The 16,800-nt window shown below is 41.9% G+C and overlaps 1 protein-coding gene and 1 pseudogene across 4 annotated transcripts in view; both read right to left on the reverse strand.

Moving 5' to 3' along the window:
* LOC104662663 (putative uncharacterized protein CXorf42) overlaps positions 1-16,800 on the reverse strand; it is a 111,231-nt gene that overhangs the window by 66,776 nt on the left and 27,655 nt on the right. The window lies entirely within an intron of this gene.
* On the reverse strand, positions 236-1,271 carry LOC104662573 (annotated as a pseudogene).

Here is a 16,800-nt window from a genome sequence, read left to right on the forward strand (position 1 = left end):
TGACTTTTTAAACATGATTTAAATGTCAAATTTTCTTTGTCAAATCTATCCAAAATACTAATTTTCCTTTTAGAACTTAGTTTATAATTTATATATTAGAATATTAGAGTGCCCTTAATTGATGTTCACTGGGATACCTTCCTCTGAGCCCTAATGGTTTCTATCTTCCCTTTAAAACGAGTATCTTTTAATTAAGTTATCATTCTCAAAGATATTCTGGAGCAAAAATCAGGAATTAAACATCTATAAATTATTCTTCACTTCTGTTATAGTGTAGCAATTTATCTTCTAACCCATAGTAGTCTATAAATTGAGTAAGCCTTGGTTCCTTGTTCTCTTTAGACACAGGTGACTGCAACTCAAAGCAACAGCTGGCTACCGCTTCTCCATTTCTTTATTAACAATTGTAATGGAGATAGATCATTCTTTTTTTTTTTTTTTTTTTTTTTTTTTGAGACGGAGTCTCGCTCTGTGGCCCAGGCTGGAGTGCAGTGGCCGGATCTCAGCTCACTGCAAGCTCCGCCTCCCGGGTTTACACCATTCTCCTGCCTCAGCCTCCCAAGTAGCTGGGACTACAGGCGCCCGCCAACTCGCCCGGCTAGTTTTTTGTATTTTTTAGTAGAGACGGGGTTTCGCCGTGTTAGCTAGGTTGGTCTCGATCTCCTGACCTCGCGATCCACCCGTCTCGGCCTCCCAAAGTGCTGGGATTACAGGCTTGAGCCACCACGCCCGGCCGATAGATCATTCTTTATCATACAGTTTGAATAGTTTTAGCCTCTGAAGAAGGTCTTCTTTCTCCTGAACCTACTTCACCAATTTGCCTTTTTCATCATTTAATCTTTGTTTAGAAAGATTCTCATTCACAAACTCATTTTGGAGAGCACTGCATGACCCAGAGTCAAGTGACTGAGATTCACAGACACTGAAATTCTTTAAAGTATTTTTCAAATTTGTCTTTTCTTCAAATTCACTGTCTATGTGTTTAAAACTTTCTTGAAATTCCAAACAGTTTTCCTCTGTGGAAGATGCTGGTTTCTCTGAAAAGTCTGATCGTTTTCTTCATTCTCTACTTTAAGAAGTTTCACCACATTATAACAGGAATTAAATGAAGATCTTGCTTTCCTTAGTCTTTCTCTAAGTGTTGCACTCATAGGTTGTTTTCGCAAACTATTTGTATAGGGACATGATGGATTTGCAGAGGTCTGAGGAGTGCTAGGTAAAACCACAGCTGAGTTTGACGGACTTTCCATCTTGAAAATGAAATCTTGGTTTTCCTTCGACTCCACAGCAGACTCCCAAGGAAGTCCAGGTCTCAGGCATCCCCCTTCCCCTCAGCAGGGTACCTCCCTCCGCCATCCCCAGCGAGAGCAAAAAGCCAGCTTTCCCTTCTTAAAGGACTCATGGGAAGGGAATAATGGAAATAATAACTTCACATGCTGAAGAAAACAGATAAAGTGTGAAGAAACCATTTATCAACATTTAAACCTCCACACACTATTTGTTCTTTTTTAAAAAGAACTTTGCTAAGAATCAGCTCCATTAAGTCAAAGAATGTTAGAACACAAAGGAACCTGCAAAATTAAATCACGTTCTTATTATATATGTGAAACAGGAGACCCAGAGAGGGTAAGTGACTTGTCCAAGGTCACAGAGCACTTGAGTGCAGTCAAGGCTGATTTCCAGTCTGCAACTCAAAAGAGAAGCAGTGTTTCTCAGTGAAAGAACAGTAGTGTGAGTTTTAAAGATTTTATTCTATTCTTTATTACATGATTATTGTAGGAAAAATTGGGACAAATTTTAAATTACCTAGAATCCTACCACTTCACAATGATCATTGTTAGTATTTTTGCTGTATAATTTTCCAGACTTTTTAATGTATATGAATACTGGTAAATATGTTTACTAAAATTGGATCACACTGTCTGTACATCTCTGTAATATAACTCCTAACTGATGCAAAACTAGCCCACTGAATAGATTAACTTCATCAGTTTAACCAGTCCCTTATTGATAGATAGACAGATAAGCTTTTTCAAATGTTAAACCCTTATAAAAGATGCTGCACTAACCATTCCTGTTTAGACATCTTTTGCTGAAGTGATTTCTCCCTACTGATCAGTGTGAATTTTGTAGGCATGCAGTGATGTAGACTGGGTTTGAACTGTAGCTCTGGAACTTACTGTGTGTCTTTACACAAGTCACAACCTTTCTGTGCTCCAGTTTCTTCATCTTTAAGTGGGAATAATCATACTGATAGCCTAGAGGTGTTAAAAGGATTCAATAATACATGTAAAATAGTTGGTTAATACCTAGCATGTAGCAAATCCTAAATAATATTAGTTATTATTATTACCACAATGCTGAAGAAAACTGGCTCTTCAAAATAAAGCCCATGATTTTCTATTACTCTTTAAAAGAGATTAGCCAGAATTTCACAAAGAAGGTTTTAGATGCAAAACTTCAGTAGCTAAATTAATATTTCTTTTTATCTAACTTAATCTATGGAGCAGAAAAGTAATAAATTTAAATCGTGTGTGGTCTGTTGAGCTAGGTTACTATGTTCTATCTATATAACTTAATGCCAGTCAAAATTTAAAAGGCATAGCTTTTCATCAAACATTCTTGTCTTAGTCTGTTTTCTGTTGCTTATAATAGATATCTAAAACTGTGTAATTTATAAAGAAAAGGAATTTATTTCATATGGTTATGGAGGCTGAAAAGCCCAAGGTCAAGGGACTGCATCTGGTGAGGACCCTCTAGCTGGTGGGGATTCTCTGCAAACTTCCTAGACAGCACAGAGCATCACAGGGTGAGGGGGCTGAGTATCCTAGCTTGGGTCTCTCTTCCTCTTCTTATGAAGCCACTAGTACCACTGCCATGATAACTCATTAATCTATTGACCCATTAATCCATGGATGGATTAGTCCATTCATGAGGGCAGAGCCTTTATGACCTATCACCTCTTAAAAGCCCCAAGACTCCACCTCTTGATACTGCCACACTGGGGATTAAATTTCAACGTGAGTTTTGGAGGGGACAAATATTCAAACCATAGTCATTTGTAAGTAAAGTAAGTAAAAAATCAACTGTTTTGTGATAAATAAAGTTGCTCACCTTTCTTTCCCCTTTGGAAAATGCTCAAAGCACGGCTTACCCCATAAAATAAGCAGAATATCTTTACAGCCATCTGTCCAGCCTCCTGGTGCTTTCAAGCTATTCTCCACTGCTTTTCTGTTTTATCCATGGGCCCCTAGCTATTTCATATTCCTCAGAGGGGTGGGTGAGAGCACAGAAGCCGAAGTTTTCATCTCTGAAACTTTGCTTTTAAACTGAAAAGATATCCATGTGTCACACTGGGATTCATTTCTATCTGAAGCTTTGGAAACAAATCACGACTTTTACCAAAGCCTATACAGTGAATCTAATTTATGTGTCACCTTTATTTCACCAATGGTTGCTTTAAAAATAAGGGAACACTCACCCTCTTTGAAAAGCTGGGTGGAAGGTTCAGTGTTGGATGGCTTATTTCAGAAGTCAGAGGTCAGTGACCAAAATTCACGGTGACCAGAAGCATTCCAAAATGCTGCCAGTAACTCCATGCTTACTGTTTCTTCCTCTTCTGCTCTGCTGAACATTGTGGACACAGACACTCAGGATTGTTGGGGTAGATGATACTGGTTAAATGAGTCCTTCTTGGACACAGCTTTTGTTGAATGTGAGCACCAAACACTGAGAAGTCCTTGTCCATAACTGATGCGCAGAATGACCCATACGTTTTTTGGTTTGGGATTCTTTCTTTTTTCTCTACTGTGTGTTATCCTTTTCTCTAATAGTGACCAGTCACATTCTACTGGTCTGTGTTTGTCTCACAGTTGTTGAAGTGGCTTTGCCAACTTAGCTAAGCTAGAAACATAGTTTCCTGGAATTGCCTTCCCAATATGGTTCTGAGACTGGACCAGGAGGAAAATTTGGGCAGGGCTTGGGAAGTGGGAGTGAAGCAACAGATACTATATTCTGAAGTTTGGTAGGACCAGGCACTGTTGCCACTGGTGTACACTGGCACTGATCCACTGGCACACCTCGTTGGTGTGGGGCAGCAGCAGGACCTGCAGCAACTCCAACTCTGACAAGAGCTCCTTCTTCAACTTCTCCAAGTCCTAGGTCAGTTGTGTGTGCATGTCCATCACTATGGATGTCAGCTCTTTCTCTAGGTTGGAGGCAGTAAGAGACAGATGCAGGTTCCAGTAAGTCTTCATGGGATTTAGTTTGTCCTAGATATTCAAGTTAATCCTTGCAGGTTCCAGTTTGTCCTTGCTTTCCCCCACACCACATACACCTCTTCTTCCCAACTGTGGGCCCTGAATATCTACAGTGATTTCAGGCTGCCATAAGTGCAGAGACAATAGCCTTCTATAGATTTCTTCCCCTGTGTAAGGTACATGGATGTTCTTTGGTCAAGAAATAGGCCAAGGTGAATATCCAGGCCTGCATGACTCAGTGAGTTTGGCATGCAGGCGCACACCTCCACTTGTTATATAACCTGTTTATGTAAGTTTATACTTCACTCTAAGCCACTATTGTCTGTAAAAGGTATAACTGCCCTGCTAACGTTCTACAGGGGCTCTTGGGACTCCACTCGGCTCAACATGGCTTAACATGGCGGGCACGCTGGTGCCCAGAGAAAAAGAGAGCCAAAGCTGTCTGTCTTGCAGACGGACAGGAGGGAGCCAGCACACAGCTTGGCTTGCTCATGCTCAGAGAGAAAGAGTTAAGCTGCTGACCCTGAAGGCAAGGGAGAGCCAGATACACAGCTGTTTTTGGGAGCCACTGGCTCATGCAGCTGAGACAGGGCGAACAGTGTGAGAGCTAGTGTGAGAAAGCTGTTAATAAAAGCTGCTGCTGAATAAAACCATATTCACCTGCCTATGGCCCCCAAGTGTTCTTTCTGCTCATCCACCAACTCCCTCTGGACTTCAGCATGGGCTGGACCTGGATCCCGGGACCTGACAATTGGTGATGAGAATGGGATGAGGTGAGTGGGCCCCAGTCCCTGAGGGCTCCCGGGTTGGCTTTGTGGCCACAGCGTGGGCTGTGATACCCGGTGGTGGCTGTGCTGTGAAGATGGGCTCCAGTGGAAACATGGGAGGCAGTGGGTGGGTCTCCTGTGAGTATGGAGAAGGCACTGAAGCACCTGGAAGTGCACAGCACTGAGAAGAAGCATGCCTTTGCTGGCAGAGTCAGATGAGTGTTTGTAATTGTGCCGTGGGAAGTTCATGCCCAGTTCTTGTGGGACTCAGTGCAGGGAGGAGGAAGAACCTCCATGGCAGGCTTGCCCAGTGATCCACCACAAAATAGATCATGAGCAGCTACTGGGCCCCACGAGTAGGCCCAGAGACCCCCTGCTGTGGTGGAGCACCCTTCCTTTGCTGCCTGTGCCCCTGCTGAGTTGAGAGAGTTAAGCAAGTAATGTCGGCAGTCGTGCACAGACTTAGTGCAAGTCATTTGGGAGAAAGACCTTGCTGAGCAACCCAGTCCCGCTCAAGCATTCCAGTTCAAAGAGTACCTGCTGCAGTTGGTGGAAGTGTAAAGCCTTTTCTGTTTGATAAGAGAACTGGCCGAGATGCCCAACTTGGAGGGCACCGGACAACGGGAGCCACATTTGGACTTGGCAATCCACTGGTCCCTGACCCCTGGATAAGTTTCTGGGCAGAGCTGCATTTATCGACAACTATGAAGACTGGTCAGTGAAAGTGAAACCCGTATCTCTGCATCTTGGCATCAGCCGCTTGGCTTTTCCGCTTATGTGCTGTGTATGTCTCTCCCATCCATACCTGAAGACATTCTGGGGTGGATGTTTTGCATGGCTTGGCAGCTGTGTCATCTATCACAGACTTAATAGACCACTTGACAACGGAACTTGGCAGTGCCACTGTGTGGTGGACTTGGCTAATGCATTCTTGTCAACTGACAATGCTCCAGAGAGCAAGTAACAGTTTGCTTTCATGGGACAGCGACAATGGACTTTCACAGTGTTGCTGCAGGGCTACTGTATAGGCCCCACCGTATGTTGTGGTTTTGTTAATAATGTTATGTTAACCTCTGATTCTCTTGCAGGTTTAAAAGTGGCAGTGTCCCTCTTGCCTGGGATTGGGGTGATGAGGCTGAGACAGCCTTTCTGGGTAGTAAACCAGGGTGCTCATTTACACTGAATGTGCATGTAACCACAGATAATTTTGGCTAGGGCCTATAGCAGTGCATGGAGCACTTGGAAGCGCCAGTGGGCTGTTAGTCCCAACTGTGGACGGGAGCTGAGCTCTGGTGCTTACTAATAGAGAAGCAGTTATTAATAGTGGGATAGGTGCATTCATGGGTAATGACTCCCTGGACAGAGACAGCACAGACATCCACTTTAGCGAAGTGGGGTGCCTACTTGAAACAGTGAAGTATGCTAAGTACAAAGCCCTTAGCAGCAAAGTTGCAAGAGGTCTTGGGACCTGTAGTCCTAATGCAAGATAAGGCCATGGGGCCTGAGGCACTCCTAAACCCTGAGACTTCACCATTAGGAAGGGCATCCCCTCATTCCTGATAGGGCATGGCACACAGCTAGATCTAGCTGGGGTGCTACTGCTGCCTGGACTGCTGGTGCAGTCCAGCCTAGTACTAACACCATGTGGTTTGAAACCTGGTGTGGGCAAGGCAGCTAATAAGCTAAACTCAGGGCAGTGTGACTGGTAATCACCAAGGATGTGACAACCTATGGTGATCTGCACCAATAGCTGGGCAGTTCATCAAAGCTTATGTATATAATGGGCTTGAGTGCCCAAAAGCTTATGTATGTATTGGGCCTGCATGCCCAAAGCTTGTGTGTCAGGCTTATGTGTCAAGCCTGTGTATGTATCAGGCCTGCATGCCCAAAGTTTATATGTCAGGCCTGTGTGCAAAACCTGAGTATCAAACCTGTGTGCCCAAGACCTAAGTCTCCCTCAGCCTAAGGGGTGGAGTGTAAGGTACATGGATGTGCTTTGGTCAAGGAATAAGCCGAAGTGGATATCCAGGACTGCATGACTCAGCGAGTTTGGCATGCAGGTGCACACCTCCACTTGTTACATAATCTGTTTGTGTAAGTTCATACTTGGCTCTATACTTGGTATAAAGGTATATTTGCCCTGCTAATGCTGTACAGGGCTGTTGGGGCTCAGCTTGGCTCAACATGGTGGTGGGTGCGCTGGTGCCCAGAGAAAGAGAGAGAGCGAAAACTGTCAGTCTTGCAGATGGACAGGAGAGAGCCAGGACACAGCTTGGCTTGCTCGTGCCCCGAGAGAAAGAGTTAAACTGCTGACCCTGAAGGCAAGGGAGAGCTGGCTGCACAGCTGTGTGTGGGAGCCGCCAGCTCAAGCAGCCAAGACAGGGTGGCCAGTGTGAGAGAGCTAGTGTGAGAAAGCTGTTAATAAAAGCTGCTGCTGAATAAAACCATATTCACCTGCCTACAGCCCCCGAATGTTCTTTCTGCTCATCCAACCACTCCTTCTGGACTTCAGCATGTGTTGGACCCAGACCCCAGGACCTGACACCCTGCTTCCACAATTGCATATGGTCTAATTATTGTAATCATCCCTTATTGCTTTTCACTCTGCTTCTCTGATCAAACTCTGCAACTGTGTTCAAGTGATTCTTATTTTACATCCAAATTTGCAAATCAGACACAGGATTATAGACATTACAAAAAAAATTCAATTTTGAAAAAAAAAGGAAGAGATTTGTACATGACACTTAAGTAACCCATCTATTACCCTTGCTTTCTTTTTGATGTCAAACTTCTTTAAATGGCACCCTAAGTTTATTGCAAAAGCATTTTTCTTCCTCCCATTTTCTCTGTAGTTCTTTGAATATGACTGGCTTTTAAAACACTATTTTAATTCGTCAGAAACTTATAAAACATCACATCCAGATCTTAGTCTACTTTATTTCTTTGTACTTTTTTTTTTTTTTTTTGAGACGGAGTCTCACTCTGTCACCCAGGCTGGAGTGCGGTGGCCGGATCTCAGCTCACTGCAAGCTCCGTCTCCCGGGTTTACGCCATTCTCCTGCCTCAGCTTCCCAAGTAGCTGGGACTACAGGCGCCCGCCACCACGTCCGGCTAGTTTTTTTTTTTTTGGTATTATTTTAGTAGAGATGGGGTTTCACTGTGTTAGCCAGGATGGTCTCAATCTCCTGACCTCGTGATCCGCCCGTCTCGGCCTCCCAAAGTGCTGGGATTACAGGCTTGAGCCACCGCGCCCGGCCATATTTCTTTGTACTCTTAACACTGTTGACTACTCTCTCTTTTTTCCTCATTAAATTTGGTTTTAATGGGTCTCAAATTTCTGTGACAGGTATTTGGTCAAGTTGTTTCCGCTAAAAAGTGCTGATTTTAAAAACTAAATTACTTAAAACTACCAGATGCCAAAAAAAAAAAAAAGTTCACAAAACATTCTCCTTTCTTCCGAAGGTTTTACAATGCATTGTTATCATTAACCAGTCTTTTGTGACTAAATTTAAGTGGCCAATTGAAACAAACAGTTCTGAGACCCTTCCATCACTGATCAAGACTCAGGCCAGGCACCGTGGCTCATGCCTGTACTCCCAACATTTTGGAAGGCTGAGATGGGTAGATCACTTGAGCCCAGGAGTTTGAGACCAGTCCGGGCAATATAATGAGACCTAGTCAGGCATGGTGGCACATGCCTGTAGTCCCAGCTACTCGGGAGTCTAAGGCAGGAGGATTGCTTGAACCCAGGAGGCAGAGGTTGCAGCGAGCAGAGATCGTGCCACCGCGCTCCAGCCAGGGCAACAGAGTGAGAACCTGTCTCAAAACAAACAAAACAAACCCAAAAAAACAAAAAACAAACAACAACAACAAAAAAGACTGGGGTGGCATGTTTTAGGGATAATATTCATTTAGCCTTCTGAGCTTTCTGGACAGACTTGGTGACCTTGCCAGCTCTAGCCACCTTCTTGTCCTCTGCACCCATGGCAACTGTCTGTCTCAGCGAGTTTGGCATGCAGGTGCACACCTCCACTTGTTACATAACCTATATAACCTGTTGTATGAGTTCATACTTGGCTCTATACTTGGTATAAAGGTATATTTCCCCGCAAAATGACCCAGAGAAGAATAGTCAGATAGTCAGAATATTCAGAGAAGCTCTTAACACACATGGTCTTGCTAGGAACTACATCAATCATGGCAGCATCATCGGATTTCAAGAATTTAGGGCCATATTCTAGCTTCTTATCAGAATGGTCATCTTTTCTTTCAGCTCAGAACACTTGCAAGGAATGTGAGATGTGTGACAATCTAGTACAGGGCATAGCCAGCACTGATTTGGCCTAGATGGTTCAGGATAATCACCTGAGCAGTGAACCCAGATGCTTCCATTGGTGGGTCATTTTTGCTGTCACCAGCAACACTGCCATGATGAACATCTTTGGCAGACACATTCTTTTTTTTTTCTTAGAAAGAACGTAATGCATGTTTTTAATCAGAACAACAACAGCAACAACAAAAAAATTAAGTATGGATATGCCAATATAGTGTTGAATCCAGCAATGGACACAAATAAAGGGCAAATGCTTGACAGAGACAGTTGTAAATAATCTATGTACCTCTTACATTCCCCCATTTCATAAAAAAGACATTCTCTTTGGAAATATGGTTAGAAATGTAAATCACTGATTTCTTTCAAGACCACGATGATTCTGTAATAAATATCAAATTGTTCCATTTCAGATTTGTAAAAGGATTCTTTCAGATAAGAAGACTTGGGAGCAACTGTGAAGCTGTCTTTATTCAGATACTTTGAAATATAAAGTGGTGATCTAAGCCACCAAGAACTGTAAGGCATGCTAACTGACGTTTATAACAACTTAGCCTTCTTGTTTTTTATATCCAATTTTATTAAGTGGGCAAACACCTTGTTCACATTGAGGCCCACATTGTCCCCAGGAAGAGATTCACTCAAAGCTTCATGGTGCATTTCAAAAGACTTTACTTCAATTCTAACATTGACTGGAGCAAAGTTGACCACCATGCCAGGTTTGAGAACACCAGTCTCTTCTCGGCCCACAGGTACAGTACCAATACCAACGATCTTGTAGACATCCTGGACACACAGACACAAGGGCTCATAATTTGGATGACCTGATGGTAGAATAAAGTCCAGAGCTTCAAGCAGCATGGTTCCACTGGCATTGCTATCTTTACAGGTGACTTTCCATTTCTAGAACCAAGGCATGTTAGCACTTGGCTCCAGCATGTTGTCACCATGCCAACCAGAAATTGGCACAAATGCTACTGTGTCAGGGTTGTAGCCAATTTTCTTAATGTAAGTGCTGATTTCCTTGTATCTCGTCTGGTGGTAGGGTGACTAAGTGGAATCCATTTTGTTAACACCTACAAGTAGTTGTTTCACAGCCAGTGTGTAAACCAGAAGGGCATGCTTATGGGTCTGCCCATTCTTGGAGATACCAACTTCAAATTCACCAACACCAGCAGCAATTATCAAGAGAGCACAGTCAGCTTGAGATGTGCCTGTAGTCTTTTTTTGTTTTGTTTTGTTTTGTTTTGTTTGTTTGTTTGTTTTTGAGGCAGGGTCATGCTCTGTTCCCCAGGCCAGAGTGCAGTGGTATGATCTCGGCTCACTACAATCTTCACCTCCTGGGTTCCAGTGATTCTCCTGCCTCAACCTCCTGAGTAGCTGGGATTACAGATGCATGCCACCACGCCCAGCCAATTTTTGTATTTTCAGTAAAGATGGGGTTTCACCATGTTGGCCAGGCTGATCTTGAACTCTTGACCTCAAGTGATCTGCCCACCTCGGCCTCCCAAAGTGCCAGATTACAGGCGTGAGCCACTGTGCTCGGCCCATAATTGTGTTTTTGATGAAGACTCTGTATCCTGGGGCATCAATGATAATCTTGTGGTACTTACTGGTCTCAAATTTCCACAGGGTAATATCAGTGGTGATACCATTCAGCTTTCAGTTTATCTAAGACCCAGGCATACTTGAAGGAGCCCTTTCCTATCTTAGCAACCTTCTTCTCAATTTTTCAGTGGTTCTTTTGTTGATGCCGCTGCATTTGTAGATCAGATGGCCAGTAGTAGTGGACTTGCCTGAATCTACATGTCCAATGATGACAATATTGATATGAGTCTTTTCCTTTCCCATTTTGGTTTTTAGGGGTGGTTTTCAAGACAACTTATGTTCTGGTGGCAAACCCATTGCAAAAAAGCTACTTTCTCTTTTCTGAATGTCTCTCTTCCCTCGGTTTCTATGACCAGCACTCTACGGAATTTTCTCCTATCTCTCCAACTGCTGCTCCCTGTCTTAGTATGCTCACTTCTCTTCTACCCAATCCTCAAGGTGTAGGAGTTGGTTGCTCAAAGTCCAGTTCTTGGCACTTTTGAATTCTCACTCCACCCTCTCTACCTTTATGATCCCCTCCACTCTAAAGGATTCAACCACCATCCCTTCACACTCATGATTTATAGATCTATGCTTTTATCTCAGCTCTCTCTCCTGAATGCCAAGGTCAAGATTCTTATAGTCCATTTAGTTGCAGATGACTCTCAAATTCAACAAGTGCAACCTGACCTATTTATTTACCATGACATGTTCCATGTCCCCTAGCTTGGATAATGGCATTACAATTCTTCAGTCACTCATTCTCAAAACTTCAGAGTTGGGGAGTAATGTCATGAAAGACGGAGTAGAAGCAATCTGGATTCACTTCCCCTGCTCACTGAAAACCAAAAACAACTATCCAGTGCCACATTTATCACCAGAACTCAAAACCAAAGCTGTGACAATCCCTGAGGCCACAGAGAAGTGAAAAACTATGAGCTGAAAGTGAGAGAAGTGGACTTCTCTATCCACAATGCCCCTCCCCCAAACTACTAGACACCACATGGAAAAATCCTCCAAGACTCATGGTTTCTACATTGGAAAAAGTGAGATCAAGGTGGACAGCCAGCTTCCCCATCATCTTGGGTTGCTATGCAAGAAAGCTGTTCCTGCCTCAACTCACAGGAAGCATCACAAGTGCCTCCACCTAAGGACAGGTGGAGACAAACCTTGGAGGTGGGGCCGCATGGCCCAGCACTAGAAACTCGGGGTCTGCTCTCCACTATAGAAAAAGGGGACACCAAATTAGAGAGGTGGTTTAGCAGCACCACACTGTAGGAGGCACCCTGCAGGGAACCTCTGGGCACGAAGCCATAGCCAGCTTCCCCACACAGCTGAGGAGTCCCCTTTGGAATCTCCCCTTATCTGCAATGGGCAGCACTTGGAGAGCTACAGAAAACCTGTGCTTATGGCGCCATCTAGTGCTCAAAAGAAGGCAGCAATCTAGGGCTAAGGAAATCAACGGGCAAACCGCACAGAACCTCTAAACACACAAACCAACTCAGACAGGAAAGACTTGAAAAAGTAACCAATTATTTAATGCGAAGACATAGATCCACATACATAAGAAATAACAGCAAACAGTGAACGATGACCTCCCCAAATGGACAAAGCAAGGAACCAGTGATCAACCCCAATGAGAGAGCAACATATGAGCTCTCAGATAGCAAAGTGACAGGAGTCAGATCAAGAATTCAAAATAGCAGTTTTGAAGATACTCAGCAATCTCCAAGTTAATACAGAAACACAATTTAGAAATGTATCAGAGAAATTTAATGAAGAAATGGAAATGATAAGAAAAAATCAAACAGATACCTGGAACTGAGAAATACACTGGCTGAACTGAAAAACTCATCACAGAGTTATCAACAGCAGAACTGATCAAGCAGAAGAAAGAAAGAGTGAGCTCAAAGATAGTCATTTGAAAATACACAGTCAGAGAAGAAAAAAAGAAAAAAGAAGGAAAAGGAATGAAGAATACCTACAAGAACTAGAAAATAACTTCAAAAGAGCAAATCTGAGTCATTGGCCCTCAAGAGGAAATTGAGAAAGAAAAGGGGGTCAACAGTTTATTCAAAGAAATAACAGAAAACTTCCCAAACCTAGAGAAACACATAAATATCCAGATACAGGAAAGTCAAAGATTACCAAGCAGATTAAACCCAAATAGGACTACACCAAAATATATATTAAGCTCTCAGAGGTCAAGGACAAAGACAAGATCCTAAAAGCAGCAAGAGAAATAAAAGCAAATAACATATAAAGGACTTTGATTTGTCTGGCAACAGACTCTCAGCAGAAATGATACAGGACAGGAGAGAGTGAGATGATATATTCAAAGTGCTGAAGGCAAAAACTGAGAATAATACACCCAACAAAGCTATCCTTCAAACATGTAGGAGAGATAAAGACTTTCTAAGACAAACAAAAGGTGAATGAATTCATCATCACCAGATGTGTCTTGCAAGAAAATGCTAGAGAGAGTTATTCAATCTGAAAGAAAAGGATATGAACATGTAATAATAAAGTCATTTGGGCTGGGCATAGAGGCCCACACCTGTAATCCTAGTGCTTTGGGGGGCACTAGGCACAGAAAGACAAACATTGTATTTTCTAACTTATTTGTGGGATCTAAAGATCAAAACAGTTGAACTCATGGACGTAGTAGAAGGTTGATTACCAGAGGCTGGGAAGGGTGGTAGGGGAGTCGGGGATGATTAATGGGTACCAAAAAAATAGTTAGAATGAATGACACCTACTATTTTTTTTTTTTTTTTTTTTTTTTTTTTTTTTTTTTTTTTTTTTTGAGACGGAGTCTCCTCTGTCGCCCAGGCTGGAGTGCAGTGGCCGGATCTCAGCTCACTGCCAGCTCCGCCTCCCGGGTTCACGCCATTCTCCTGCCTCAGCCTCCCGAGTAGCTGGGACCACAGGCGCCCGCCACCTCGCCCGGCTAGTTTTTTATATTATTTTTAGTAGAGACGGGGTTTCACCGTGTTAGCCAGGATGGTCTCGATCTCCTGACCTCGTGATCCGCCCGTCTCGGCCTCCCAAAGTGCTGGGATTACAGGCTTGAGCCACCGCGCCCGGCCGACACCTACTATTTGATAGCACAACAGGATGTCTATAGTTAATAATAATTTAATTGTACATTTAAAAATAACTAAAATAGTATAATTGGATTGTTGGATTGTTTGTAATACAAAGAATAATCACTTGAGGGGATGGATACCCCATTCTCCATGATGTGATTATTATATACTGCATGCCTGTATCCACACATCTCATGTACCCATAAATATATATACCTACTATATACCCACAAGAATCAAAAATATTTTTTTTTAAAGTAGAAAGACTTCAAATAACCTAATGATGCACCTCCAGGAACTAGAAAAGCAAGAACAAATCAAACCCTAAATTAGTAGAAAGAATGTAACAAGGCTGGGTGTTTTAATCACATTTTAATCACAGCACCTTAGGAGACTGAGGCAGGATGATTGTCTGAGACCCACCTGGGCAACAAAGTGAGACTGTGTCTACAAAAAAAGTTTGAAAATTAGCCAGGAATGATGGCATGTGCCTGTAGTCCCAGCTACTTAGGCAGCTGAGGCAGGAGGAATGTTTAAGCCAGGAGGTTGAGGCTGCAGTGAGCCATGATCGCACCACTGCACTCCAGCCTGGGGAGCAGAGCAAGATTCTATCTCAAAAAGAAAGAGAGAAAGAGAGAAAGAGAGGAAGGAAGGAAGGAAGGAAGGAAGGAAGGAAGGAAGGAAGGAAGGAAGGAAGGAAGGAAGGAAGGAAGGAAGGAAGGAAGGAAGGAAGGGAGAAAATAATAAAGATCAGCACAGAAATAAATGAAATTGAGATTATAAAAAAATACAAAAGATCAATGAAACAAATAGTTTTCCAAAGGGATAAACAAGCAAAATTGACAAATCTTTAGGTAGACCAAGTAAGAAAAAAGAGAGAAGACCCAAATAAATAAAATCAGAAAGGAAAAGGAGACATTAAAACTAATACCACAGAAATGTAAAGGATCATGAGAGACCATTATGACCAACTACATACCAACAAACTGGAAAACCTATAAGATAGTTAAATTCTTGGACACATACGACCTATAAGAAATAGAAAGCCTGAACAGACCAGTAACAAGTAATGAGATCAAAGCAGTAATAAAAAATCTCTGATCAAAGAAAAACCCAGGAGCAGATGGCTTCCACAATGAATTCTACCAAACATTTTAAGAACAAATATAAATTCTATTCAAATTATTCCAAAAAAAATTGAACAGCAGGGAATACTTCCAAATTCATTATATGTGGCCAGCATTACCCTGACAGGAAAACCAGACAAAGATACAACAACAATAACAACAACAACAACAACAAAACTACAGGCCAATATTCCTGATGAACATAGATGTAAAAATTCCCAATAAAATACTAGCAAACCAAGTTCAACATCACATTAAAAAGATCATTCACCATGATCAAGTGGGATTTGCTGCAAGGATGTAAAATGGTTCACCATACACAAATCAATAAACGTGTTATATCACATTAAGAAAACTAAGGACATTTTTGTCCATGATGATTTCAACAGATGCTGAAAAAAACATTCAGTAAAATTCAATATCTTTTCATGACAAAAACTCAACAAACTGGGTATAGAAGGAACATATCTCAAAACAATAAAGGCCATATATGACAAACCCACAGCTAACATCATGCTGAACGGGGAAAAATTGGTAGTCTTTCTGGGGAAAAATTGGCAGTCTTTCCTCTAAGAACTGAAAGAAGATAAGGATGACCAATTTTACTATTTTAATTAAACATAGTCCTGAAAGTCCTAGCCAAAGTAATTGGGCAAGAGAAAGACTTAAAGGGCATCCAATTTGGAAAGGATGAAGTTAAATTATCCTTGTTCATTGATGACATGATCTTATATCTGGAAAATCCTAAAGACTCTACCAAAAATTATTAGAATTGATAATCAAATTCAGTAAAGTTGCAAGATACATAACCGACATACGAAACTCAGTAGCATTTGTATATGCCAACAGCAAACAATTGGAAAAATAAATCAAAAAAGTGATCTCATTTATAATTGCTACAAAAAAAAAAAACCCTAGGAATAAATTTAACCACAGAAATGAAAGATCTCTTGCAAAGAAAACTATGAAACACTGATGAAATAAATTGAAGAGGATACAAAAAAAAAAAAAAAAAAAAAAAAAAAACAAAAAAACCAGACATCTCATGCTCATGGATTGGAAGAATTAATACTGTTCAAATATCCATACTATCCAAAGTGATCTACAGTGGTCTCTTCACTCTATTGATTGTTTCCCTTGCTACCTATATAATATGATACAAAGTGATCTACAGATTGCAATCCCTATCAAAGTGCCAACAACATTCTTGATGGAAATAGAAAAAACAATCCTAAAATTCATATGAAACCACAAAAGACCCCAAATAGCCACAACAATCCTGAGAAAAAAAGAACAAAGCTGGAAGCATCACACTACCTGACTTCAAAATATGCTATAAAGCCATAGTAACCCAAAACAGCATACTACTGGCATAAATGCAGGCACACAGACCAATGGAACAGAATAAAGAACCCAGAAATAAATCCGCACATTTACAGCCAACTCATTTTTGATAAAGATGCCAAGAACACATATTGGGAAAGAACAGTTTCTTCAATAAATGATGCTGGGAAAACTGGATAACCATATGCAGAAGAATAAAACTAGACTCCTGACTCTCACTATATACAAAAATCAAAACGGATTAAAGAAAGCCAGGCATGCTGGTGTGTGCCTGTAGTCCCACTACTTGGGAGGCTG

Source organism: Rhinopithecus roxellana, chromosome 7 (assembly GCF_007565055.1).
Source record: "Rhinopithecus roxellana isolate Shanxi Qingling chromosome 7, ASM756505v1, whole genome shotgun sequence".
NCBI lineage: Eukaryota > Metazoa > Chordata > Mammalia > Primates > Cercopithecidae > Rhinopithecus > Rhinopithecus roxellana.